The sequence below is a fragment of the Pan paniscus genome, chromosome 10, assembly GCF_029289425.2.
Source record: "Pan paniscus chromosome 10, NHGRI_mPanPan1-v2.0_pri, whole genome shotgun sequence".
NCBI classification, from domain to species: Eukaryota; Metazoa; Chordata; class Mammalia; order Primates; family Hominidae; genus Pan; species Pan paniscus.
Genome location: NC_073259.2, coordinates 41,560,280 through 41,578,058, shown reverse-complemented (window position 1 = coordinate 41,578,058; position 17,779 = coordinate 41,560,280).

Genomic DNA, 17,779 nt, shown 5'->3' with positions numbered 1-17,779 from the left:
GGGCTCCTACTTTATAGGACTCAGGAGGGAGCCATGGGCCTAATTTGTGGGTTCAGTTTGCCTGGGAGCAAGAAATCATTTTCTCCCAGCAAAATCAGACACCAGGTAAATGACTTGAAAACTCCCAAAGTGCTAGTCTTGCAAGTCTTGCTCATGTAATTTGAGTTTTATCTAATGAACATGTGTAATTAGCATGGGCACATTATCCATAGAAAGATCTTAGGTGGGAGATTTGTCGCAGTCTCAATTGCTGTTCCCCAGGGAGTGGTGGAGCCTGGGATTGTAGGGGTACAGAGGGGAGACCTTTAATTGACAGTGTCATCTGTGAGAAATCTCACAACCATGCCAGCATCAGATGGGCTGCTTCAGGGACCCTGGCTGAGCTGCTTTTATGTGGTTAAGAAGAGGCTCCTGCTGCCTGGCTTCCCAGAGTTCCTGGAGACAGGTTTGATGGCTGGCCAGGGCCATAGGAGAGGAGCACACTGGGAATCCAGGACCAGCCTCTGGCTGCCAGCCCCCTGCTGTGCCCTCCCAGGCAGCTCTCCTGCTCCTCTGTGCCAGCCGGGCTGCCCTGCTCACCTTCCTTTGCACACACTGACTTCTTTGTCCCTTTACCATCCCACTACCCTGACTCTTGACCTTGAAATAATGGTCATTGCACCATTCACGATGGCTGACACTGGTGCAGCACTTTACAGTGTAAAAGAGCTCCTCACACAAGAAGCTCATTTAATCCACTTAGTCTGCATGGAGGGGAATGGTGATGATCCACATTACACAAATGGGGAAACCAAGGTTCAGATAATTGAGGATGTCATTCCTTTAGCAAACATTTAGTGAGTCCTTTCTTTGTGTGAATCCCAGAGAATGAAAATGCCCCAGAAAAGCACAGGCCCCAGCCCTGAGGACTCCCTTGGATGGTCTTCTGACTCCACATTCAGAGCTATGCCCGCCTTATTCATTCGTCCATCCATCCGTCCAACCAGCCAGCCAGCCATCTACTTGTTCATTCATTTATCCATTCGTTTAACAGACTTCTCTTGAGGGCTGACTCTCTCCCAGGTACTGTGCTAGGCTCTTGGGTCCCGAATTATGAAGACCAAACCTAGCTCACAATTTTGGAGATGGGGAGGTAGGGGCAGACATTTGAATTTCATGGATCCTTGTCATTGCCAAAGTATGTGACCCAAGAGTTTCCCAAATCCCAAATCCCAAATACATCCATAGTATAGAATTTCCTCCATAAAAACACAAGTATTTCACTAGCTGGAGTACTTGAATGAACAGCTGGCCCATCCTTCTTTTCTATTTCTGTATAGAGGTTATGATATGCCTCTAAAATTGTTGTACTAGGCAATTGCCAAATTCAACCTCCCCTCTTTTTTATACAATATGGTTGTTTTCTAGTTAAGAATAATCATTTTCTTTGATGTCTTCAATTTCACTAAAGGCAACGCCACTTGGCAGTCCTTTAATCTTTTTTAGCTAACACAAAGTTCTATTCCTTTTTTTCTTTTTCTTTTTTTTTTTTTTTTTTTTTTTTGAGATGGAGTTTCACTCTTCTTGCCCAGGCTGGAGTGCAATAGCATGATCTCGGCTCATCGCAACCTCCACTTCCCGGGTTCAAGGGATTCTCCTGCCTCAGCCTCCTGAGTAGCTGGGATGCAACACCACGCCCGGCTAATTTTGTATTTCTAGTAGAAATGGGGTTTCTCCATATTGGTCAGGCTGGTCTCGGTCTCCCAACCTCAGGTGATCTGCCCGCCTCAGTCTCTCGAAGTGCTGGGATTACAGGCGTGAGCCACCGCACCTGACCCAAAGTTTCTATTCCTTCGTAAGTTTCTTTGTAAGGCACAAAGAAGACCAACAAAACTGCATTGTGATGAGAATGCTGAGTATTCCAGCCAGAATCACTCCCTAATTGGCTCATTTCAGCACACCAGCACTGGGGTGGAGGTGATTCAGGCCTGCATCTCAGCAAAACTACAAATTGCTGCATGTCACAGGCCCTGAGATCACCCCCAATGGCATTTATGCTGTGAATGCCAACTCTGCAGTATGGCGTGGATGTGCTTATGAGCAAACAGCCCCTCTCCTTATGGTTTTCACTTCCCCTCCCCTCCCTGGCCTTCTCATCTTGTGAACCTGCCACAGAGGCACCTCCGGAAACCTTCTCTGATCACTTTCCTAATCCAATCACACCTCTCTTCCCAGCCTCCCACATGTTGTTTGTTGTCCAAACAACAGCATCTATTATGTCAATTGTCTCTTCTAATTTGATGTCTCTACCTGTGTTCAGGAGGTATGTCAATCTTTCCTAATGGCCAGAAATTTTCCTGAGGACAAGTTCCAGGTCCTATCCTCCCTTTGGTCCTCTCTACTCACTTCCCAGAACTCCAGTGGCAAAGGACTCTCAGGCAGTCATGGACTAGGCTAAAAAACTCTTAGGTGCCCTTTGAAATCATTCTCCCTAAGAACAGTATGCCTAGCACCTGTCATTGAAACTCCTCTAAGTGGGTTTTCACACAGTGAGCTCCTTATATTTCACATCCTGCTATTGCCCTCACCAGGGGAAACTCAGTGCCAGATGAACCCAATTACCAAGTCAGCCCCACTTCCCACAGTGGGGCTGTCCTGCCATTAGCCTCTGCCCAGACACTAGGGCAAGAGTTTCTGATGGTTTCAGAAAAGAGAGAAAGAGAGAGAGAGAGGGAGAGAGAGAGAGAGAGAGAGAGGCAGGAAATCAACTTTCTGTCACCCCCAGGGGCAATCAAATAAATATTGTGAAATCAGTATTCCATATGTGGATATTCCACATCTAGAAAGATGAAGTAGACATACTTTTCCCTTATTCACAAACATAAGAAGAATCTGAAGTGTAGAGAAGAAGGCACACCAACAGGGACCTCAGGACCCAATGAAAGACATGATGATTATTTCTCTAGGTTTTCTATTTGTCTCCTATATTCCAGACTTGGGGCAGAAGAAGGCAGGAATCTGGAAAGGCTCAGATTTTTAAAGACTGAACAAAAGCTTGATCTCTGTAGCCACATCATCAGGAAAGGGGCAGCCTAGCAAGATGGAAAACTTACAGAGAATAATCACTCTATTCCATCTCAACACACAGAAAAAACTATGGTTTCACCTACACCCACATCAGCAAAAGCTGAGTGTGAGGCCTAGACCTTCACACTCACCAGGCTATAATGAGGTGCCCCAACTGCCCCCTCCCCCAGCAGTTAAATGGAATCAGGGAAGTCCAAGAAAGAAGCCGGGATTCCATCCCCACCAGGAGGTAACAAGTGCCTGACCCACTTGGTGCCAGTGGAGACCATGTGGGGAGCCCAGACTTCCACCCTCACCTGGCAATAACAAGGTAGCATCCACACCCTTTCCCCCGCAAGGACAATGTCAGAAGAAGGCAGCCAAAACAGAAGATTTAAACAATATCCAGAATCTCATAATAGTACCAAAATGTCCAAATTTTTATTTAAAAAATCACTCATTGTGCCAAGAACAAGGAAGTCCTCAAATTGAATGAAAAAGAAAATTGATAGATGCCAATACTTAGATGACAAAGTTGTTAAAATTATCTGACAAAGATTTCAAAGCAGCCACAATAAACATGCTTAAATGAACAACTAAGAACATGCTAAACAGATGAAAAATTAGACGGTTTCAACAAAGAAATTAAAAAACCAGAAGAACTAAATGGAAGTTTTATTTATTTTTTACTTTCTTATAAACATGCCCAACTTGCTTGTTTTATTGGAGAAGAGGGCATGGAATAAACATCTGGGACGTGAGTCTGGGAAGAACTCCCTATCCTCCCCATACATGCCTACTGCCCCAAACTAAAAATAACCAACTCTGGGAGAGCAGCTGAGACAGCAACTGGGGGCAGAGGAAGGAGACACGGAACTGGAGGGCAGTGGTGAAGAGACCACACGTGTGCTGGGAGGGCCCAGAGGCAGTGACAGCATGAACAGTGCAAGTACAAGTCTCTGTGCCTTCCCTGGGGTTGTGTATAAATATATAGAAATGAGGCCTTCTATCCCATTTCTCTCCCTTCCGCTCCTTGCTGCCTGCCACAGTCCCAGCTCCTCTTTCCACACGAGGGCGAAGGGAAGTGGAGGATGAACAAGTCATCACTGAATTGCGATCAGACCCACATCCATCAGCTTCTGGATCTTTAAATGGAAGTTTTAGAACTAAGAAATATAATAATCAAAATAAAAAACTCAATGGATACACGTAACAGGAGAATAAAAGGCCAGAGGAAAGAATCAGTGAACTGGAAGAGAGGACAATAAAAATTACCCAATCTGAATAATAAAGAGAACTGAACAATAGACTGAAGAAGAATAAAATGAACCAAGTCTCAGGATCAGGGAGACTCTAACAAAAGATCTAACAGTCAAGTCACGGGTTCAGAAGGAAAGGAAAAGAAGGATTGCTGAAAAATAACTCAAAGAAATAAGGAATAAAAATTCCCCAAATTTGGCAAAAGACGTAAACCCACAGATTCAGGAAGCTGAGCAAACCCTAAACAGAATAAACCCAAAGAAATTCATACCCAGACATATTATAGTCAGAATTCTGAAAACTACAAATAAAAACCTGAAAGCAGCTAAAGAGAAACAATGCTTTACCTTTAGGGAAAAAACAATTTGAAGGACAGAAGATTTCTCATCATAAACTATGGAGGCTAGCAGGGAGTGGCATAGTTTTCAAGTGCTGAAAGCAAAGAACTGTTGATGCAGAATTCAGTGCCCAGTAAAAATATCCTTCAGGAATGAAGACAAAATGAAAACATTCTCAGATGAAGAAAAACTAAGAATGTGTTTCCAGCAGGCCTACCCTAAAAGAATGGCTAAAGTAAGTTCTCTAAACAGAAAGAAAATGATAAAAGAAGACAACTTGAAACATTAGGAAGGAGGAAAAAACATGATAATTTTTAAAAAATAAGTTAATACAATAGACTTTCCTTCTCTTGAATTTCCTATAAATTATGTTCAATGGTTGAGGCAAAAATTCTAACACTGTCTGATGTGATTCTAAATGTATTTAGATGAAATATTTAAGAAATTATATTATAAATGAGAGATGGTAAAGGAATATAAAGAGGTAAGGATTCTTCAACTGCTAAAATAATGATAGCAATAGACTGTGATAAGTTATGTATATATAATAAAATACTCAGCAGCACTAAAAATGCTATACAAAAACGTTTACTAAAAGACACAATACATAAATCAAAATGGATTCTTAAAAATGTTCAAGTAACCAACAGGACAGTAGGAGAAAAACATAAATAGAAAAAAGAGAACAATTAGAAAACAAAAATTTAAATGGCAGCTTAAGCCCTAATATATCAATAATTATGTTAAATATAAATGGCCTAAATGTACCAATTAAAAGACAGAGATTGACGGAGTATATTTTTAAACATGAACCAACTATATGCTATCTCCAAAAACTTATCTCAACTATAAGTGTCTAGATTAACATCAGATAAAGTATACTTCAAAGCAAAAAAATTATGAGACAGAGAGAGACAGTGTATAATTTAAAAAGACCAATTCACCAAGAAGAAATAGTGATTTAGTAAGAAGACATTCCTAAGGTTTATACACCAAACAAAAGAGTTGCAAAATATGTGAATGAAAGACTGATGGAACTAAAATATTAGATAGACAAATCCACAATTATAGTTAAGGACTCCAATATTCCTTTCTCACAGTCAATAGAACAATTAGCAAGAATATTATCAAGGATATAAAAGAACTTAACAGTACCATCAACCAACAGGATCTAATTGATATTTATAAACATTCTACCTAACAAAAGCAGAATAAATATTCTATTCAAGTGCCCACAGGACATATACCAAGATAGGCCATACTCTGGGATATAAAATAAACCTCAACAAGTTGTAAATAACTTAAACCATACAGAGTATGTTCTCTAGCCAAAATAAATAAACTGAATGTAAACAAAGGAAAGATAACAGGATCTATTCAAACACTTATTAACTAAGAAATATACATCTAAATAACTCATGGGTTGAAGAGGAAGTCTCAAAAGAAAATTTTTAAAGCACATTATTTGCAAATACATTCACATTTGGAGGTAATGGGAGTTAGGACTTTAACATATCTTTTTTGGAGAATGCAATTCAACCCATAACAGAAACAAAAAGCATAAGCAACAACAAAACAAAACAAAAATAGATAAATTGGACCTCAACTAGTTTCTGACAGAGTCAAAAATAATTCAGTGGAAGAAAGTTAGCCTTTTCAACAAATGATGCTGAAGTAATTATATACACATAGGCAAAACAAAAATAAAACAAAAAATCTTGATTTAAGTTTCATATTTTGCACAAAAATTAACTCAAAATAGATCACAGACTTAATTGACTATAAAATGTAAAACTATAAAACTTTTAGAAAAACAATAGGGGAAATCCTCAAGATAAAGGGTAGGTAAAGAGGTGTTAGATTTGCCATCAAAAGCATAATCCATATAAGGAAAAATCTACTGGACTTCATCAAAATTAAAAACTTTGTACTGCAAAAGACCTTGTTAAGGAGGATGAGAAGACAAGCAATGGACTAGGAAAAATTATTTGCAGACCACATATTCAGCATAGGACTAGGATCTAGAATACATAATGAACTCTCAGAACTCAACAACAAAAGAACAAGCAATTGCATTAGAAAATGGGCAAAAACATGACAAGACTTTCACTGAATAGTTCATACCGATGGCAAATAAGCACACAAAATGAAATTCAACATTAGGGAAATACAAATTTAAGCCACAATGACATATTACTCAACACCTATCAGAATGGCTTAAATAAGACTTAGTGGCAACACTACATGCTGGCAAGGACCCAGAGAAACTAGAGCACTCATATATTGCTAATGAGAATGTAAAATGGCACAGCCACTCTGGAAAGCAGTTTAGCAGTTTTTAAAGAACCAAACAAGCAACTCTCATACATCCCAGCAATTACAAACCTGATCATTTATCCCAGAGAAATGAAATATTATGTTCACACAAAAACCTGTATGCAAACATTTATAGCAGCTTTATTTGTAATAGCCAAAAAATGCAAACAATCCAGGTGCCCTTCAATGGGTGGCAAACCGTGGTACATTCATGTCATGGAGTACTACTCAGCAATGAAAAGAAATAAACTATCAGTACATGCAATGACCCATGTGAATCTCTAAAGAATTATACTGAGTAAAAAAAAAAAATCCTCAGGGATTGTATGATTTGTATATTGTATGATTCCATTTATGTAATACTCTCAAAAAGATTCCATTTATATAACATTCTTGAAATACAGAAATGGGGAACAGATTAGTAATTGCTTGGGGGTTAAACAGAGTGTCACAGGAGAGAAGTGGGTGTGTCCAAATGAGGACAACATGAGGGAAATTTGTGATGATGGTAATGTTCTGTATCTTAATTGTATAAATGTCAATATCCTGGTTGTGATATGCGATAGTACATCTTGCAATGTTTACTGAGCACATTAATAAATTAAGCATGTATATGACAGGTACTGTTCTGAGCACACTAATCTTCAAAATAACCCCATCAAGAAGGTTCAGTTAACACACAGTTTATAGATAAGAAAACTGAAGCACAGAAGGTTAAGTTACTTGCACAAGGTCACATAGCTAGAACCAGGACTGGAAGCCAGGCAGCCCACTGCAGAGTCCATCCTTTTAACCACTATTACCTGAAATCTTTCTAAAATCACTACTTTCCCTGACCCTGAGATTCTTATTGAAAAGATCTGGGTCAGGTCTTGAGCTTGGAGAGTTTCTTAAACTTCCTCATATTGTTTTCATCAGAGCCTGAACCCACTCTCAGGAGTTGTGCCTTTTAACAGCACAATCAGGAGCAAGATACCACAACTCGTATCCCTCTGACCAGAGCTTAGTTTCATGGCCATAGTTATTTTCAAGGGAGGCTGGGAAATGTCATCTTTGGGTGGCTGGCCATGTGCTCATCTAAATTTCTACTTCCATGAAAGAAAAGGAGAAAGGATACGGGGCGGGGTGGGGAGGCACCCAGCAGGCTCAGCTATGCTCTGCCTGCTAGGTAAGCAAGCATTCTTGCCATTGTGTCTAATAGTCCACTGCTCAAAGCTGCAGCATGGAGTCCAAATCTGGGAAGGCAACGCAGCCACAGGATGACCAACCTTTTCCATTTGCCTGGGCTTATTGGGTTCTCAGGATGTAGGACTTTCAGTTTTAAAACTAGGAAAGTTCCAGGCAAACAGGAACAAGGTGGCCACTCTACCCAGAAGGGCTCTCTTGTCCTGATCTTGCCCCGCCCACCTGTCCTGCCACATCTCTCTGCAAGCTCCACCAGACTGCAGTTTCTTATGCTCTTGTCAATCTCCTTTTCTTTCATTTGACCATTTCAACCATTTATGGTGCACCTACTTATGTGCCCAGCACTGCTCTGTTCACAGTAGATACAGCACCTCTACTTAAACACTCCCTTCCCCTTGGCTAACTCTTCATCTTTCAGGTTTCAGGTTTCAGCTTCGAGAAATCTTCATCAAGGAAGTCTCCCTTATCCTCCTAATCTGGGTCCCTTGTTCCTGAGATGCTCTTCCCAAGATAGCATCTGTCTCACTATACTGTGCACCTTCACTTACCTGCTTCCCAGTAGCCAGAAGTCTTGATCACCCTTTTGTATTAGTGTTGAGAACAATCTGGCACATAAATGGTTGTTGAATGAATGCATGCTGCCTCTTCAGAAGTGTAGGAGTGGCTCAAAGGCAGGACCTGTGCACCATTATCCCTGGCTATCTTCCTCCCCTTGCTGCTCAAAACAGAGCTCACAGCAGGGAACTTTTGACAAGACCTGCCTTCCAATACAACACCTCTGGACTCCAAGTGCAGTGCTGGACTGGAAACTGCCTTCTGAGCAAAGCAGGAGACGAAACAGGAGAGCTGCCCTTGTGACCCAAGCCCCCAGGCTGCTTTTCCCACTCCACACCCTCTGGCCATTTAGTTACCTGATAATAGTCCTCCTAGCAATAATGATAGCAACACTATTACCCTGCAATTAGCCAATAATAACACCAGCTTGGCTACCAAACAAGGCTCAAGGCCTGAAGTTATTGCTGTAAAAACGGAAGCTGAGTTTTCCTAATAGAGAGAGGAAACAAGGGTCCTTTGTGCCCACCTTCCAAAGCCAAACAGGAATAGCACCCCTTCCAGTGTTCCCTCCTGTCAGCACAGACAGCCAAGCAAGGATAGAACAGAGTGAACATGTGTGTGCGTGTGTGCACACGTGCACATGTGTGCCTTGCAGGATGGCAATCTGGGGGTAGTGAACAATACTCAGGGAAGATCTTATTAGTGAATATTTTTAAAGTTTCCAAACAGAATAAATTCCCCATGAAGTTTATTGGAGAGGTGTGGGAGAGAGGGTAAGGTGGGAGTGGGCAACCCTTTAAAACAAAACACAGGATGCAAGATCTCCTTCATAAACTGGAGGGCTCCAGGGCTCTAGTCACACCCCTCATAGCCCAGCAGGTCACACTGGACATCATTTCAAACTAGACTCTGCCTGAAATATGGCCCTTGTGATGGATTTGCTTCTGCTATGTTTTTATCCTCATTCCGGCAGAAGGGGAGACACCTGAACCCAGCCCACCCTCAGGTTGCTCTCCAGGTGGATAATCCACCTGGCTTTCTCAGGGAATGGGGTGGGGCCAGGCTGGCACACTTTCACCCTCCCAGTCCCCATAGATCTTCCTCTCTCCGCCTCCCTTTGGTGGCCACCCAGGGTCTATGAATCCATGGAAGGCAAAGAGTCCCTCTGCCTCAGAATAGGTCATAGGAGGCCTTGTAAAATGAAACAAAAACAACTTCTTGCTAAACATGGTTGCAGATGATCAGTACCATGGCTGACATCCACTAAGGTGGATAACTGAGAATTGATAGTAATCACGTTTCAAAAGGTGTTTATGCATGCCCTTACTTCAGTACCAGAGATAGAAGAGCTCTTGCTTCTGCATCACAGAAGGAGACAGTGTGGGCTAAGAGCACTACGAGGCTGCAGGGAGAGACAAGGGAGAAGGTGACTGACATCAAAGGCCCACTGAGAGGGGCTTTCTTCTGGGGCCTGGCATTTGGATGCATGAGGGAGTAAAGAAAAAGAATTTGTTTTGACCCAAAAGCCCATCTCCACATTGCCACAGAAGACAAAAAGGTGGGGGTAGAGCCAGAGCGGGTATGCGTGCTCAGGCAGACAGATACCAGGAGAGAGTAGGGCCAGAAGATTGGCCTTTGCCTCTGGGAGGGAGACCCACAGGTTTCTGTGCCCTGAGTTGGAGACCTGGACTCTCATTAAACTTGACTCCTCATCTCCCAAGTCAGGACCAGCATGTCCAGGATTCCTAGCTTGAGGTCTGGACCCTCCAGCTGGCCCCCAAGGACCTGGCAGCCCTGGACATGAACCTGGATGCTGCACCAGATCCTCAGGGGATGGTGCCCCCTCTCAGGAAGGCTCTGTTCCCTGAGCAGAAGCCAGACACAGTGGCCTGAGAGCTGAAACAGTGCTTGACACTACAGCTGTGGGGAGACAGCTCTGTGCACCCCCACACCCCTTCTACATCCCTGAATATCCATCTCACACAGCATTGAGGGGCACCTTCTTGAAGTGTCCCATGAAGGAACAGTGGCCAGGGCTCCCACACCACCCACTGTCTGGGCCATGTGTCCACCACAGGCAGAGAGGACCCTGAAGGCAGGGTCTCCCCTTCTCCACGTGGATGCAGCGTGAGCTTCTACATGGAAGAGGAACCCTGCAGCTCCTGTACTGTGGAGGAGGAATCTTCACAGGGCCACGGACAAACAGTGACTTGCCCAAGGCCACACAGCCAATGCCTACAGAGCAAGCTCAGGGCCCCAGGGCCCCAGCTGCCTGGTCAAAGGCTCCTTCCTTTTACTCTCAGAAAAAGGGAAGGTTAGATCCTGACCGCACAGGAAATCCACCCTCACCTATGTAGAGCAGCTCATGTTGTTGGTGACTTCTCTAGATTGCCTGCTCCCATGAAAACAGAATAATCAGTAGATCCTCTCACGGGGCTCAGAGGAGAACAACGTCAGAGGAAAGGATACCTCAAGTCTACTTCATAATTCATAATTCAGTCTCACGCTGGGAATCGCATCAACTCCTGTATAGAGTAACAAGAGCAGCCCTTCTCAATCTGTTCGCCTTGCTCACCCTCCCAACCCACAATCGCCTCATGGCCACTGTTCCTAGACTTGCACAAACACTCACACTCTCCCAGGCCCCTCAACCCATATGCCCTCCACCTTTTCCAAGCCCGGGATCAATACAGCCATGCCTGGACCAGGCGAAACCAAGGAAAACTATAACTTGTCTCCCAGCCTTTCACAACAGCAGGGAAATCCCCACCCTTTTCCCTCTTATTCAAGTGAGGGAAAGTCTAGAGAGTTAAGGAGTGCAGCGTACAGGGCCAGGATTAGTGCTCATCATGTGCACCCTGGTCAAAGGCCCTGACTGGACAGCACTGCTGAACGAAGCCTGAGGGACATTTCAGGAATGAATGAGTTAATCAATTGCCTATCATACAGATGCGAAGGTTGACAGAGTGCCTGCCATGACGGAGTGCAGTGAGGACCCTTGCCTATCCTGTCTCCTCTGGGTCACCCACCTGCACGCCTGGCCCTCCAGGGCCACCTTGACGCTCATCAGCTCCTGGTACTCACAGAGCAGCTGGTCCAGCCTCCACCTCAGCCAGCTTGTCCTGGGCATCTCCGATGGCTACCTTGCCCTTCTGCTCTGCCTCCAGGATGGTGTCTTGCAGGGCAGCACTGTGCCGAGGGCCAACAGTAGGCAGTGAGTGGATCACGAGAGACCAGGTACCTTCCCGCATCCACCTATGCTTGTCTCTTCTCCACCCTCTTTCCCACCCACCCTTATTGTGGGAAATGTGAGAATATAGAAAAGTTGGAAAAAAAATCTATCTTAACCCCACTCTCCCCACTCCAAACGTTACCACTGCTGAGTTGGGGTCCCATCTGTTTCCTGAGGTTGGTGATTTCTGCCTGAAGTCTCTGCGTGGCTCAGTTCAGCTCATCGACCTCCATCTAAATGGCTTTGAGGTCTTCACCCTTCCTCCTGGCAGTGACCTGGAGCTTCTGGTACAGGAAGTGGGGGAAGGCAAGAGTGAAAAGATAGCACAGAGAGAGTGAAAGCAGGGCTCCTAACCCCAGATCTCTAAGCCTCGGTCAACCAAGACTTGTATGTCCTGGCCAGGCTAGTCACTGTGGCCAAAACCAACACACAGAGGAGACATATTCCTGTCTGCTAGGAATGTATAGTCTAGCTGAGAAAACAAAACAGTCCTATGTAACATACTTACGTAACTATCAAAGATCACCTAGCCAGTTCCTAGACAATAATATGGAATGCTCTGTCCCAGTCAGATCTTGATGAAAGAGATAGTAACATAGACAATCCATAGTGGGAGGAAGATATCCACTACTTTATGTGTGGACCTAGAAGTGTTATTTCTACCAAAGAACCACCTTAAATCATTTTCCACCCAGGGGAGTATTAAGAACATCAGGCTTCCCAGAGATGGGCTTCCATGCATTGTGGAGGTGGGAAGGCATTGGGGAGCCAGTGGAGGTAGAAAGAAGCCAGCCTGAGTTGAAATATTGGCCAGCACAATGTGTGGAATGAGGAGCTGACTGCACTGGTGTGAAGGCTGCTTGGTGTTTCTCAATGCACCTGAGTCTGCAGAGTTGAGACGGCTCCCCTGACCCAGGACCAGCAAGACCCCAGGAAGCCAGAGCCCCAGTAACTTCCAGTGGCCTAGCCGAAGCCTTTCGCCAGACATATGAGGTTAGGGGACCCTTCCAGCCACAGGGCAAATGGAGCAGGTCAACCCTGCATGCAGGATACTTCTCTGGGTGACCTTGGACCGACCCAGTCCTCCCTGCTCTCTCACTTGTAGTTCTCAAGAATAACTGCAGGATGTTCTGGGAATGCAGCATGCTGAGATAAAGGGGTCAGAGCAGCTGGGGTGCTGTTCTGGTTTCCCCTAGAAACACAGTGTCCTTCAATGCTTTAGCCCAGCACATCACATTCCCTTGGGGTATACGACTCTGGGCAGGCTGCTTTTCAGGGTTCCTTAGCTGTAGTGTAAGTGGGATACATGACTCCATCCACTCTGGGCAGCTTTCTAAGCCTTGGAGACCCACTCAACATGAATCCTGGGCTTCTGTTGTTCTTTGCTGTCTGGAAGCAATAAATATTCTTCCTGTAACTTGTTGCATGTCAGTGTTGTCTGCCTCGCTGGACTCACACAAGTTAGTAACCTCTGGACAGTAAGCCTGCTTCACGAACCCCTGTTGGTGGAGGGAGGGGATCCTTCAACTTCCCTGGGCATAACCCAGTGCAGAACACTTCTCTGGGTCCTCACCTTGGTCTGGTACAGGGCCTCGGCCTCAGCCTCAACCTTGCACCTTCAAATAATCTCCTCTCACTGCACCTTGACCTCAGAGAGGATGCGGCCAGGTCCAGGTGCTTGTTGCTGTCCATGGAGGGCCCCACGCTAGTGTCACTGATGGTCTGCTGCACCTGGGCCAGCTCCTATGCAGCAGGGCAAGGGTTACTCCTCAGGAAACAGTCTCCCACCTTTTGGGGCTCTCAGAGCCATATCAAGCCTTCTCCTTCTTCAGTTCTCCAAGCATACCAGGCCCCCAGGGAGCTTGGACCCCAGACTTACGGCAGCATAGAAGGCTTGGAAGAATTAAACCTCCTGCTGCAGACATCTGCCTTAGCACTAGGGTCAACCTGGACCAAGCAGGTGCTGTCGACATCCTGAAAGAAAGGAGGCAATGGGCCCCTTCAGGTTGGTCTGGGAGACTTCTACCTGCACTGTCAGGATGCCAGAAGGAGAGTAGCATGGACAGGGCAAGCGCAGAGGGAAGGTCAGTTCCCTGTCTCAAAACCAGCAGAGTGGGTTTGCAGCCTGAACAGTGATAGCCTTAAGAAAACAGGACTTTAAGCCATAATAAAAGGAGAGGCCTTCATTCTCATTGTTTCTCACAGGCTTGCACTTAGCCGCTGCTGACTTGGAGGTTAACTGGGCTCAGGGATTATTTACAGCTGAGGAAACCTAGCCCAGTGCAGAGCAGAGTGAATTAAGATGCTAGGATTAAGACCAGGAGTGTGGTAAATCCAGCTGCCTCTCAGCACCACAAAGTCATTTTCAGCATTTGTCCAGTTGTTGATTTCTGCTTCATATCTGGTGGGATTTAGTAGACAAGAAGACTGTTGGCTGGGCACGGTGTCTCATGCCTGTAATCCCAACACTTTGGGAGGCCAAGGTGGCAGATCACCTGAGGTCAGGAGATCGAGACCAACTTGGCCAACATGACAAAACCCTGTCTGTACTAAAAATACAAAAATTAGCCGGGCATAGTGGCGGGTGCCTGTAATCCCAGCTACTCAGGAGGCTGAGGCAGGAGAATCACTTGAATTGGGGAGGCAGGGGTTGCAGTGAGCCAAAATCTTGCCACTGCATTCTAGCCTGGGGGATATAGCGAGACTCTGTCTCAAAAAAAAAAGAAGATTTTTATGTCTGCAGATAGTCCCTTTTCCCTGTATTTCTTACACCCCTGAATGCACATCCACAAGAAATAGATTCACAAAAAGAAAACAAACAGAAAGAGATCCCAAGGATTCCTGGCTGGAGAGGCTAATTCTCTGCCATTGCACTTCTTTCAGACCAAGATCTGGGACCGAATACCAGCTGTCCTACCAACCCCAGGCTCACTCACTTCCTCCTGTATTTCTCCATCGAGTCCTGAGTGTTCTTGAGCTCTGCTTCCTGCCTGGTTTTCTCTGCCATGACCTGGGCCACCTGCTTCCTGAGGTTGCTGATGTAGCCCTCGAAGATGAGCTCCGGGCTAGTGGTGCAGCAGTAGCTGCCATCTAGCTGCCATCCAGCTGCCACAGCAGCTCCCAGTTGGTTTGCACCACCTGGTTCTGCTGCTCCAGGAACTGTACCTGGAAATAGGAACTTGAAAGGCTCAGCCCCAGAGGACAGCCATAGAGGACTTCAGAAGTCCCTGCTGGCCTGGCAAGAGTGACAAGTGATTCCACTGTGGCATTAATTCCCACAGGCTGTGAGAGAAGTAGTTTAACCCTATTATTTGCTGAGGCTCAGACACAGTCTCCTGGGGGAGGCTTGGAGAACATGAAAAACAAAGCGTGCGCCTTTCACCAGGGCCAGTTTCTAGAGATAGGGACTAAAGTTGTTGGCCTCAGATAATCTGGACCTGCACTGTCCAATACCATAGCCACAGGCTACATTTCCATCACGGCAAACAGGCCTTTTCCGAACGTCCCTCAAGTTATCCAGTTCCGGCTTTCTGACCTCCAAGCATGGGCACTCACTTTGTCAATGAAGGAGGAAAACTTGTTGAGTTTCTTGATCTGCTCCTGCTCCTACCTCCTAGACCTCAGTGTCAATCATCACATCCAGAGACTCCAACAAGCTTTGGTTTATCACAACTTCCTGGATGCCTCCAGGGCAGACCAGAGAACCTACAGACCCATGCTCCCCAAAACCACTGTCAAGACCAAAGCCCTCCCTGCTAGGCTTCCCACCCCAAACTGTCCACCTCCATAGCTCCTTTGTCTGCCTCCATGGTGCCGGCCTCCAGCCATTATGGTGGAGATGCTCTTTCTCCCCCCAGGGCTAACGAGACTCCAGCTGCTATAACCGCCTGGCTCAGCATAGCCTTGGCTTCATGCCCCTCTGTGCTGGTCCACAAGAGTGGCAGCCTCTGCCAAGGCTGTGCTGCTCCTCTCTGGCACCCTCCCAGCAGCATGGCCCAGCCGCTACCAAAGCCTGTGCTCTGGCACCTCAAGCATACACCTGCCTGCTCACAGTGACTCCAAGGCAGTGAGTGACACAGACAGGTGGGAAGAAGGTGTCTCCATGTTTCCCTGCCAGAATGCTGAGGTGTCACCTTATACGTCTCCTGGAGCTGGCAGTGGGCCAAAGACAAATTCATGGGTTTGGCTCCCCTGACACTAAAAGTGACAAAAAAATAAATACAGCCTTCTACTTGGGAACAGTCAGTCTAGTAACTATTGCTTAGTTAGCAGGGTTTTCTTATTATGGTCTACCTGTCAACTATCTGCTGACCTAGGCAATATGAGGTGTGTATGATTACGCCCAAAAAGCTCTCAGATCGGGTATTTTCTGAGATTGTTGCTATTTCAGCACTTTCAGTTTCTACCAGAGTGATATTAAAACCAGAGATACATCTTCCTAAAGCTTTAGGACAGAGACACTGATGAATTAGAAACTGATATCTGTAAAGGAAAGTGATTTAGAGACACATACTCAATGGAATTTTCTACAGTTGGTGAGAGTTACTTCCACCTCCCTACCAAAAATATACACAGTATCCTGTATATATTTTCCCAAAACAAGTGTCCACAAAAGGGATTGGAGTTAACTGTGTCCACCAATGAAATATTACATAGCTAATACAAATTACTGGGCTTATGCAAACCAAAAAATTCTGTTTTAATGTTAAGTGGGAAAAGGAAAAATCAAAATTGAATAATCAGTATGACCACTAAATCCTAGGCACAGAAAAGAAGGCCTAGGATAAGACTGGAGGTATAGGATGAGCAGAGAAATATTGTTTAACTGACTAAAGCTAAATACTTTAGAAAAGCATGTTCAAAAAGAAAATACATCAAAGTGTTAACAGTAGTTGTTTTGTGTAGTGGTGAATTTTTAAAATTTTCTATATTTCTATTTTTCCAAGATTAAAATAATAAGCAGGTATAATTTTTACAACAGAAGCAATCAAGCCCCATAAGGCTTCAAACTCCTCTATGGGGAGGTGAAGCAGGTCTTCTTTTAGAAACTGTGATATATATATATATATATGATGGAATACTACTCAGCCACAAAAAGGAATGAATTAACAACATTTGCAGGATGGGACTGGAGACTACTATTCTAAGTGAAGTAACTCAGGAATGGAAAACCAAACATTGTATGTTCTCACTCAGAAGTGGGAGCTAAGCTGTGAGGATGCAAAGGCATAAGAATGACACACAGAATTTGGGGACCCAGGGGGAAAGGGTGTGAAGGGGGTGAGGGATAAAGGACTACAAATCAGGTTCAGTGTATACTGCTTGGGTGATGGGTGCACCAATATCTCACAAATAACCACTAAAGAACTTATTCGTGTAAGCAAATACCACCTGTTCCTCAAAAACCTATGGAAATAAAAAAAAATTTTTTTTTTTTTAACATTCAAGCAGGCCAAGAACATTGGGTCCTTCTTTCGGTCACTCCATAACTATTTGGCCAACTGCCTGAGAGAATATTCTGGGCTCAGGATTCTCTTTGTATACGTTTTATCCAGGCCAGAGAAGTGCAGACTTACTCTTGTCTTGGGCCCCTACTTCTCTTCTTTCCCCTGAGTCCGCATACCTGTAAAGTCACCTGTGAGATGACACACGTGCCTGGCAGGGCCCAACAGCCCCTCTCAGCTAGTCTCCTTCTCTGGATCCAGGTGAGAAGCAGAGGTGTCTTCCCCATGCTATGATCCTGTACCCTCCCTGCTTAGCCAGGCCCTACCCTGCGGTCCCACCCACTGTCTGAGTGCCCCTAACCCGGCCACTGGGGAGAGAGTCAGGCAAAGGAAGAACACGTGGT